This window comes from Bufo bufo, chromosome 3 (assembly GCF_905171765.1).
Source record: "Bufo bufo chromosome 3, aBufBuf1.1, whole genome shotgun sequence".
In the NCBI taxonomy this organism is placed as follows: domain Eukaryota; kingdom Metazoa; phylum Chordata; class Amphibia; order Anura; family Bufonidae; genus Bufo; species Bufo bufo.
The window spans coordinates 210,741,284-210,753,427 of record NC_053391.1 but is presented as its reverse complement, the minus strand read 5'-3'; the positions used below and the strand labels follow the sequence as shown (position 1 = coordinate 210,753,427).

The window sequence follows — 12,144 nt, the reverse complement described above, 5'->3', positions numbered from 1 at the left end:
CCCAAAGTAGCAGATGAAGCAGAACTTGATGATTTACCTTTTGAGGTTTTTCTCTTATTATCGCTCTTAGTACAGTTCAAGAATCTCCTAGACGGACAAACATTTGCCAAATGACCTATGCCCCCACAACAAAAACACACCATACTCTGAGGACTAAAATCCTCTTTTATCAGGGGCAGGGCCGGTACAAGGCAGGGGCCGAAGGAGCGGGTGCCCTGGGCGCTACCATTTGCGGACAGGAGGGGGGCGCAGGTGAAGTGCCAGCCACGGCCCCCCCTACATCATGCTGTGCCCCCCCATGTGCCCCCCCAACTAAAATGACCCCCCCCCCCAAGTGAGCAGCCGCCGCTGGGCACAGGGAGATGAGCGCTTCCATTGCGCTCATCTCCATTGTAAACTGTCTGTGCCAGCGGAGGTGCAGGGGAGGGAGAGGCGTGTCCCTTCCCTTTCCTCTGATAGGCTGCAGGCAGGCACCGAAGTGGAGGAGAGGCCCCGCCCCCTAATTACTCCTGTTTACCTTTCTAAAGCTAAAGGACCTTTGATGATGTCATCACAGGTCCTGTAAGGGAACTGCACAGTGTAAAGTGTAGTTCCCAGGTTAGAACAGTGCATCTGCCAGGACCTGTGATGACATCATCTTCAACATCACAGGTCCTGCAGAATCTAGCAAAGGAACTGCACCAAAAATGGTGTAGTTCCTAGGTTTCAAAGGTACATCTGCCAGGACCTGTGATGACATCATCACAGGTCCTTCAACCCCTAACAGCAAGTATTAAAAGTTCACAAGCAGCTCTGTATTGATCCATACAGACTGGAATGGAGAGGTAAGAGGAGGTCCTCCACTTTTCATCATTTACCCCCCCCCCCTCCATGCCCTGTTTTTACTCATTGCTCACTCATGTATACTACTTCAGACAGTTACCACTACCTCATGTACCTCACAGTGACTATAATGCATAACTGACCACATATTTCTATAAACACTGCATCTACAGTATTATACCTTCTATGTGTCACATCAATACACTGCTCTGTATATATATATATATATATATATATATATATATATATACACACACATACATGCACACACACTGCATATATTACACAGTATTATACATGCAATATGTACAGATATATAGTATATACCGCAGTGCACTGATATGTGAGGTATGAGGTATAATAGATGCTGTGTGTACAGATATCAGTACACTTCTGTATATACTATATATGTGAGGTACGAGGTATAATAGATGCAGTGTGTACAGATATATAGTATATACAGCAGTGTACTGATATGTGAGGTACGAGGTATAATAGATGCAGTGTATACAGATATATAGTATATACAGCGGTGTACTGATATGTGAGGTACGAGGTGTCAATACACTGCTGTATTTACTATATACCTGTACACACTGCATCTATTATACCTCGTACCTCACATATTACACTACTGTATATACTGTATACACTGCATATATTATACCCCGTACCTCACATATCAGTACACTGCTGTATATACTATATACCTGTACACACTGCATCTATTATACCCTGTACCTCACATATCAGAACACTAGGGAATATACTATATACCTGTACACACTGCATCTATTATACCGCGTACCTCACATAACTGTACACTGCTGTATATAATATACATCTGCATCTATTATACCTCTTTTGTGTGCCAGGGCTGTTTTGTAATCCCATTCCGGCCCTGATGGCATAAATTATAAAACGCAGCAGCAAGAATAGTTCATGGAACAAAGGGAGGGGCTATAAAAGGGGAATGGGGGCCCAATTTAGATTCCTGCTATGGGGCCCAGTGATTTTTATGTACGCCCCTGGCTGCAGGCACTAGGCCGGCAGCCTATCAGAGGCCGGCGCAATGACGTCATCGTGCCGCCTGAGCCTTACATTACAGCGTGGGACACAGGAAGAGGCTGCATCGCATCGCTGACACTTAGGTAAGTATAAGTGTTTTTTTTTTGTTTTTTTTTACAATAGTGTTACTGGCACATTGGGGGGGCTTATTACAAAACTGGCACATGATGATGGGGGGGACTTTATACTGGCACATGATGATGGGGGGGAACTTTATAGTGTCTGTGACTTTCAAAGTCCCACAGTCCTTTGTTCTATTGCTTTAAGTATATTCTTGTTTTGAAACAACATTGATTCTTTCTTAAAAATGGGGGGGGGGGGGGGGGCGCAGTTTGCCATCTTCGCCCTGGGCACCAAATGGCCTTGTCCCAGCCCTGATCAGGGGCAAGTCGACCTAGCTGCATGGGCTCCTCCTCAGAGGGGAGCGAGACAGGATGAGGCCCCTGCACACTGAATGAGTCCGCACCACTGCCCCTAGACTGACAATGGCTGGACAGAGAGGTCTCGTTTCTTTCTCTTAGACGCCTGTCAAGGCGTACCGCCAATGACATGGCAGACTCTAAGGACGTTGGTCTCTCATGGAAAGCAAACGCATCTTTCAATCTCTCTGAGAGACCATGACAGAACTGACTCCGGAGTGCAGCATCATTCCAACCCGAATCAGCTGCCCATCTCCGAAATTCAGAACAATAAAGCTCCGCAGACAGTTTGTTCTGGCATAAAACACGTAAGTTAGATTCGGCCAGAGCAACACGATCCGGGTCATCATAAATCTGCCCCAGGGCCACAAAAAATCTTTCCACGGATCGAAGGGAGGGATCCCCTGATGGCAGCGAAAAAGCCCAAGTCTGAGCATTACCCCTGAGCAGGGAGATGACAATCCTCACCCTCTGCTCCTGATTACCAGAGGAGTGGGGACACAAGCAAAAATGGAGTTTGCATGCCTCTCTGAAGCGAACAAAATTCTCACTGCCCCCGGAGAACGTTTCCGGAAGTGAGACCTTTGGCTCGCAACAGACTCCATGAGCCGGAGCAGAGCCCAATGCTTGAAGCTGAGTCATAGATTGAGGGAGATCCGCTACTTCCAAAGAAAGACCCTGCATGCGGTCAACCAGGCCAGAAAGCGGATCCATGTCAAAAAAGGACGGTTTTGGTGGATTATAATGTCACGGCTGTATGTGAGCAACAACAGTATACACAGTAAAAGAGCTACTACTGAAATGAGAACTATAATCCACGCCCTACAATAGGAGGAGGGGTGATATAAAGAGAGGGAAATCAAACGCATGAGGAACAGCTGGGAGGAAGGAAACCAAAAGTAAACAGAGCAGTGAGAACTCCTCCCAGCTCTAGTAGTGAAATCATCACAGGGGTGGAGAAACAGAGCTGTGAGAACGTCCCAAAGCTCTGGTAGTGACAATAGGTGAGTAGAAGCCCTTTCTTTGTGACTAGTGAAGTACCATCTCTAGTGTACCTTTCTCCAGGAATTTGTCGAGTGGCAAAGACACATGAGGATTTCTGAGTTTACTAGGATCCTTGGCGGAGGAACAGTGGCGTATTTTAGGCAAAACCCTGAACAGATACGACTTAAAAACCCAGCAATCTTTTGTAGATTCTAGCCAACTTGGAAAAAAATGCTGAAGTCTGGTTCTATAAGGAGAGCCTGAGATCTGGCATCAGAATTCTGTTTTGGGATTTGAGGTGGACTTCTTTTGGAAAGTGGTATTGAGAAGTATTAAGAAGTAAGAGCCCACTGCTACCTTAATACAAGTAAGAGCCCACTGCTACCTTTATTTATGAAAAAATCCCAAATTTACCAAAGTTTTTTTTTTAAATTAGCAATTTTCCAAATTTCACTTTTTCTGCTTTTAAAACAGAAAGTGATACCTCATAAAATATTTATTGCTTAACATTCCCCATATGTCTACTTTATGTTGGCATCATTTTGTAAATGTCATAAAAAAATTTAGGACATTAGAAGGCTTAGAATTTTAGAAGCAATTCTTAAATTTTTTAAATTTTTTTTCCAAAACCCACTTTTTAAGGACCAGTTCAGGTCTGAAGTCACTTTGTGGGGCTTACATAGAAGAAACCCCCCATAAATGACCCCATTGTAGAAACTACTCCCCTCAAGTTACTCAAAACTAATTTTACAAACTTTGTTAACCCTTTAGGTGCTCCACAAGAATTAAAGGAAAATGGAGATGAAATTTCTAAATTTTGGGCAAATTTTCCATTTTAATCAATTTTTTCTTTAATACATCGAGGGTTAATAGTCAAACAAAACTCAATATTTATTAACCTGATTCTACCGGTTTACAAAAACACCCCATATGTGGTTGTAAACTGATGTAAGGGCACACGGCAGGGCACGGAAGAAAAGGAGCGCCGTATGGTTTTTGGAAGGCAGATTTTGCTGGACTGGTTTTTAGACACCATGTCCCATTTGAAGCCCCCCTGATGCACCCCTACAGTATTAACTCCCAAAAGTGACCCCATTTTTGAAACTAAGCGATAAGGTGACAGTTTTATGGGTACTATTTTGGGGTACATATCATTTTAAGTCGCTCTATACTAAGTTTTTTGTGAGGAAAGGTAACCAAAAAATTGCTGTTTTGGCACCATTTTTTGTTTTTTACAACGTTCATCTGACAGGTTAGATCATTTGCTACTATTATAGAGCAGGTTGTTATCAAATATGTCCATATCAAATATGTCCAACTTTTGCGTTTCAGTTTTACATAATAAAGCATTTTTGAAAATAAATTATGTTTTTGTGTTTCCATTTTCTGAGCGTCATATTTTTTTTCATTTTCCGCCGATCGTCTTCTGCAGTTTTTTTTGCAGGAAGAGTTGACGTTTTTATTGGTACCATTTTTGGGTACATTAGTTTTTTTGATCTTTCAGTATTACACTTTATGGGGCAAGGTGACCAAAAAATGTGTTGTTTTGGCACAGTTTTTATTTATTTATTTTTACAGTGTTCACCTGAGGGGTTAGGTCATGTGATATTTTTATAGAGCAGGTCGTTATGGACACCGGAATAACTAATATGTATACTTTTTCTTATTTATTTAAGTTTTCACACAATAATAGTATTTTTGAAACCAAAAAAATTATGTTTTAGTGTCTCTATAGTCTGAGAGCTATAGTTTTTTTTTATTTTTTGACCGATTGTCTTAGGTAGGGTCTAATTTTTTGCGGGATGAGGTGACCACCTTGGTATCACCTTTTTGATTGCTTGGTGTTGCACTTTTTGTGATGTACGGCTGTAGCAGGGTTAACACACATGCTTTATGAGACATGTTATCCAAACTAAATGCAACAAAATGCGTTAAGCAATTGCTTTTCAATGTTTTTTGTTTCAAGATAACGCAATGAGTTAAGAAATTTGAGTTAAGAGTGTGTGTGTTACCTCTGCTACATCTGGTAAGGTGACAAAAAAAAAAGGCTTTTTTTACACTTTTTTTTTTTTTTTCCAGTGTTTATAGCAGGGCCGGCCAACCTGCGGCTCTCCAGCTGTTGTAAGACTACAATTCCCACCATGCCCTGCTGTAGGCTGATAGCTGTAGGCTGTCTGGGCATGCTGGGAGTTGTAGTTTTGCAACAGCTGGAGAACCGCAGGTTGGCCATCCCTGGTTTATAGGATGGGGTGGCTCATGTGATATATTTATAGAACCAGTTGTTACGGACGTGGCGATACCTAATATGCGTGTTTTTTCTATTTTTTATTATAAAATCTGGGTAAAGGGGCGTTTTTTTCTTTTTTTACTTGAAACTTTATTTTTGTTTTATTAACCACCTCCGGACCGCCTAACGCAGGATCGCGTTCCGGAGGTGGCAGCCCTGCGCACAGTCACGCATATACGCGTCATCTCGCGAGACGCGAGACTTCCTGTGAACGCGCGCACACAGGCGCGCGCGCTCACAGGAACGGAAGGAAAGAGAGTTGATCTCCAGCCTGCCAGCGGCGATCGTTCGCTGGCAGGCTGGAGATGTGTTTTTTTTAACCCCTAACAGGTATATTAGACGCTGTTTTGATAACAGCGTCTAATATACCTGCTACCTGGTCCTCTGGTGGTCCCCTTTGTTTGGATCGACCACCAGAGGACACAGGTAGCTCAGTAAAGTAGCACCAAGCACCACTACACTACACTACACCCCCCCCCGTCACTTATTAACCCCTTATTAGCCCCTGATCACCCCTAATCACCCCTGATCACCCCATATAGACTCCCTGATCACCCCCCTGTCATTGATTACCCCCCTGTCATTGATAAACCCCCTGTAAAGCTCCATTCAGACGTCCGCATGATTTTTACGGATCCACTGATAGATGGATCGGATCCGCAAAACGCATCCGGACGTCTGAATGAAGCCTTACAGGGGCGTGATCAATGACTGTGGTGATCACCCCATATAGACTCCCTGATCACCCCCCTGTCATTGATTACCCCCCTGTCATTGATTACCCCCCTGTAAAGCTCCATTCAGACGTCCGCATGATTTTTACGGATCCACTGATAGATGGATCGGATCCGCAAAACGCATCCGGACGTCTGAATGAAGCCTTACAGGGGCATGATCAATGACTGTGGTGATCACCCCATATAGACTCCCTGATCACCCCCCTGTAAAGCTCCATTCAGATGTCCGCATGATTTTTACGGATGCACTGATACATGGATCGGATCCGCAAAACGCATCCGGTCGTCTGAATGAAGCCTTACAGGGGCATGATCAATGACTGTGGTGATCACCCCCCTGTCATTGATTACCCCCCTGTAAAGCTCCATTCAGACGTCCGCATGATTTTTACGGATGCACTGATAGATGGATCGGATCCGCAAAACGCATCCGGACGTCTGAATGAAGCCTTACAGGGGCGTGATTAATGACTGTGGTGATCACCCCATATAGACTCCCTGATCACCCCCCTGTCATTGATTACCCCCCTGTAAAGCTCCATTCAGACGTCCGCATGATTTTTACGGATGCACTGATAGATGGATCGGATCCGCAAAACGCATCCGGACGTCTGAATGAAGCCTTACAGGGGCATGATCAATGACTGTGGTGATCACCCCATATAGACTCCCTGATCACCCCCCTGTCATTGATTACCCCCCTGTCATTGATTACCCCCCTGTAAAGCTCCATTCAGATGTCCGCATGATTTTTACGGATGCACTGATAGATGGATCGGATCCGCAAAACGCATCCGGACGTCTGAATGAAGCCTTACACGGGCGTGATCAATGACTGTGGTTATCACCCCATATAGACTCCCTGATCACCCCCCTGTCATTGATCACCCCCCTGTCATTGATCACCCCCCTGTCATTGATCAACCCCCCTGTCATTGATCAACCCCCCTGTCATTGATCAACCCCCCTGTCATTGATCACCCCCCTGTCATTGATCACCCCTCTGTAAGGCTCCATTCAGATATTTTTTTGGCCCAAGTTAGCGGAATTTTTTTTTTTTTTTCTTACAAAGTCTCATATTCCACTAACTTGTGTCAAAAAATAAAATCTCACATGAACTCACCATACCCCTCACGGAATCCAAATGCGTAAATTTTTTTAGCCATTTATATTCCAGACTTCTTCTCACGCTTTAGGGCCCCTAGAATGCCAGGGCAGTATAAATACCCCACATGTGACCCCATTTCGGAAAGAAGACACCCCCAGGTATTCCGTGAGGGGCATATTGAGTCCATGAAAGATTGAAATTTTTGTCCCAAGTTAGCGGAACGGGAGACTTTGTGAGAAAAAAATTAAAATTATCAATTTCCGCTAACTTGTGCCAAAAAAAAAAAATTTCTATGAACTCGCCATGCCCCTCATTGAATACCTTGGGGTGTCTTCTTTCCAAAATGGGGTCACATGTGGGGTATTTATACTGCCCTGGCATTCTAGGGGCCCCAAAGCGTGAGAAGAAGTCTGGTATCCAAATGTCTAAAAATGCCCTCCTAAAAGGAATTTGGGCACCTTTGCGCATCTAGGCTGCAAAAAAGTGTCACACATCTGGTATCGCTGTACTCAGGAGAAGTTGGGGAATGTGTTTTGGGGTGTCATTTTACATATACCCATGCTGGGTGAGAGAAATATCTTGGTCAAATGCCAACTTTGTATAAAAAAATGGGAAAAGTTGTCTTTTGCCAAGATATTTCTCTCACCCAGCATGGGTATATGTAAAATGACACCCCAAAACACATTCCCCAACTTCTCCTGAATACGGCGATACCACATGTGTGACACTTTTTTGCAACCTAGGTGGGCAAAGGGGCCCATATTCCAAAGAGCACCTTTAGGATTTCACAGGTCATTTACCTACTTACCACACATTAGGGCCCCTGGAAAATGCCAGGGCAGTATAACTACCCCACAAGTGACCCCATTTTGGAAAGAAGACACCCCAAGGTATTCCGTGAGGGGCATGGCGAGTTCCTAGAATTTTTTATTTTTTGTCACAAGTTAGTGGAAAATGCTTATTTTTTTTTTTATTTTTTTTTTCATACAAAGTGTCATATTCCACTAACTTGTGACAAAAAATAAAAAGTTCCATGAACTCACTATGCCCATCAGCGAATACCTTGGGGTCTCTTCTTTCCAAAATGGGGTCACTTGTGGGGTAGTTATACTGCCCTGGCATTCTAGGGGCCCAAATGTGTGGTAAGGAGTTTGAAATCAAATTCTGTAAAAAATGACCTGTGAAATCCGAAAGGTGCTCTTTTGAATATGGGCCCCTTTGCCCACCTAGGCTGCAAAAAAGTGTCACACATCTGGTATCTCCGTAATCGGGAGAAGTTGGGGAATGTGTTTTGGGGTGTCATTTTACATATACCCATGCTGGGTGAGAGAAATATCTTGGCAAAAGACAACTTTTCCCATTTTTTTATACAAAGTTGGCATTTGACCAAGATATTTATCTCACCCAGCATGGGTATATGTAAAAAGACACCCCAAAACACATTCCTCAACTTCTCCTGAATACAGAGATACCAGATGTGTGACACTTTTTTGCAGCCTAGGTGGGCAAAGGGGCCCACATTCCAAAGAGCACCTTTCGGATTTCACAGGTCATTTACCTACTTACCACACATTTGGGCCCCTAGAATGCCAGGGCAGTATAACTACCCCACAAGTGACCCCATTTTGGAAAGAAGAGACCCCAAGGTATTCGCTGATGGGCATAGTGAGTTCATGGAAGTTTTTATTTTTTGTCACAAGTTTGTGGAATATGAGACTTTGTATGAAAAAAAAATAAAAAAAAAAATCATCATTTTCCACTAACTTGTGACAAAAAATAAAAAATTCTAGGAACTCGCCATGCCCCTCACGGAATACCTTGGTGTGTCTTCTTTCCAAAATGGGGTCACTTGTGGGGTAGTTATACTGCCCTGGTATTCTAGGGGCCCAAATGTGTGGTAAGGAGTTTGAAATCAAATTCAGGAAAAAATGAGGAGTGAAATCCGAAAGGTGCTCTTTGGAATATGGGCCCCTTTGCCCACCTAGGCTGCAAAAAAGTGTCACACATCTGGTATCCCCGTACTCAGGAGAAGTTGAGGAATGTGTTTTGGGGTGTCTTTTTACATATACCCATGCTGGGTGAGATAAATATCTTGGTCAAATGACAACTTTGTATAAAAAAATGGGAAAAGTTGTCTTTTGCCAAGATATTTCTCTCACCCAGCATGGGTATATATAAAATGACACCCCAAAACACATTCCCCACCTTCTCCTGAGTACGGAGATACCAGATGTGTGACACTTTTTTGCAGCCTAGGTGGGCAAAGGGGCCCATATTCCAAAGAGCACCTTTCGGATTTCACAGGTCATTTTTTACAGAATTTGATTTCAAACTCCTTACCACACATTTGGGCCCCTAGAATGCCAGGGCAGTATAACTACCCCACAAGTGACCCCATTTTGGAAAGAAGAGACCCCAAGGTATTCGCTGATGGGCATAGTGAGTTCATAGAACTTTTTATTTTTTGTCACAAGTTAGTGGAATATGAGACTTTGTAAGAAAAAAAATAAAAATAAAAAATCATCATTTTCCGCTAACTTGTGACAAAAAATAAAAAGTTCTATGAACTCACTATGCCCATCAGCGAATACCTTAGGGTGTGTACTTTCAGAAATGGGGTCATTTGTGGGGTGTTTGTACTGTCTGGGCATTGTAGAACCTCAGGAAACATGACAGGTGCTCAGAAAGTCAGAGCTGCTTCAAAAAGCGGAAATTCACATTTTTGTACCATAGTTTGTAAACGCTATAACTTTTACCCAAACCATTTTTTTTTTACCCAAACATTTTTTTTTTATCAAAGACATGTAGAACAATAAATTTAGAGCAAAATTTCTATATGGATGTCGGTTTTTTTTGCAAAATTTTACAACTGAAAGTGAAATTTCGATTAATAACAAAAAAAGTAAAAATGTCAGCAGCAATGAAATACCACCAAATGAAAGCTCTATTAGTGAGAAGAAAAGGAGGTAAAATTCATTTGGGTGGTAAGTTGCATGACCGAGCAATAAACGGTGAAAGTAGTGTAGGTCAGAAGTGTAAAAAGTGGCCTGGTCTTTCAGGGTGTTTAAGCACTGGGGGCTGAGGTGGTTAAAAACACTTTTTTTCTAAACTTTATTTCTGTCCCACTCTGGGACTTAAACATTTGGGGGTCTTATCCCCTCTGCAATGCATTACAATACATCTGTATTGTAATGCATTGCCTGTTAGTGTATTACACTGAGTAATACACTAACAGGTTGCCTAGGAGACTCAGCCTGGGACTGGATCTCCTCGGCCCCCGTAGAAGACAGGTCCCCACGCTGTGCAAGGCATTGGGCAGCCTCCGCACGGCATCGGGCTGCCTTGTCACCCATCAGGTCCCCGCTTCCTCACCCGTCACAAACCCATTCTATGCCGCGGTCAGCACTGACTATCAGTGACTGACAGGGCCCTGCAGTGATTGGGCTCGCACCGCTCATGTGCCCGCCCGATTACCATGATGTAATAGTATGCCAAATGCGGGAAGTCACTTGCCGCCATGACGTATTATTACAACAGCTATTACAACATATAATGCAACAGCTCTCTGCGAACCAAATAAAGTACAAAAACATATTATAATGCTTATGCTATGCTAATAAAAAAATGTATTTGCCAAGCATCTCTACTTTATTAGCATAGCATAAGCATTATAATATGTTTTTGTACTTTATTTGGTTCGCAGAGAGCTGTTGTATTATATGTTGTGTTGTTTTATGTTTCCAGTCATAGCAGTGGGCAGCTGCGCATTGGGATGTGCTGACCAACCCCTTTTGTGTTTCCATTGTATTTTGCACTGGAGGTGTGGCTGACTCCAGTCGGTCGTGCACTCCTGACCAGCCTGTCTACCTTATAGGCTGATTTTAATTAGCATGAGTATAAAGCTTAGCCTGCTCCTCCCCACTCACTGGAAGCCCCTGACACCAGGAGAGGTATGGAGTGGGTAGTGGACTCGGCATGCATGTTGGTACTTGCATCCCCTGTATTCAATGGAGGCCATTTTGGCGCCAAAAATGATAAAAATCAAAAGGGACCCAGCATACATGTGGAACCTACACCCCCTTGAATTTCATGGTCGCTGTCATGGCATTTAACAGGTAGAACTCAATGTTAGGTTCCCGTCTTACAGAGATCGCCTTGACGTGGGGCAGACGGGCTCAAATAATTTTGTACAAAATGTATTTGCCAAGCATCTCTACTTTATTAGCATAAGCATTATAATATGTTTTTGTACTTTATTTGGTTCGCAGAGAGCTGTTGTATTATATGTTGTGTTGTTTTATGTTTCCAGTCATAGCAGTGGGCACAAGCGCATTGGGATGTGCTGGCCAACCGCTTTTGTGTTTCCATGATGTATTATTACATCATGTGTTGGGAAGGGATTAAACTGCAGATACCTGGGACTAATGTATACGATTGACGATAATATTGATCATATACATTTAACCCCTTAGGTGCCGTGGTCAAATTTGACCACAGCATGTGGGAAGTTAAAGACCGGGCTCCTGGCCATTCACCAGCTCCCCATGGAGAGGAATGCGGGAGTGGCAGTCTATGTACTCAGGAGTGGTACAGGGCTGCCGGACATTAGTTCCTATGGAGCCTCTGCCTATGGAGTTTATGAGAAAATGATTGCTTGTTAGAGGTCCTTAGGGGACCTATTAAAAAGTGTAAAAAAAAATAAAATAAAAAAATAAACAA

The 12,144-nt window shown here is 43.2% G+C and overlaps 1 protein-coding gene across 3 annotated transcripts in view; it reads left to right on the top strand.

Annotated features, from left to right (window-relative positions):
- PHTF1 (putative homeodomain transcription factor 1) overlaps positions 1-12,144 on the top strand; it is a 281,946-nt gene that overhangs the window by 87,808 nt on the left and 181,994 nt on the right. The window lies entirely within an intron of this gene.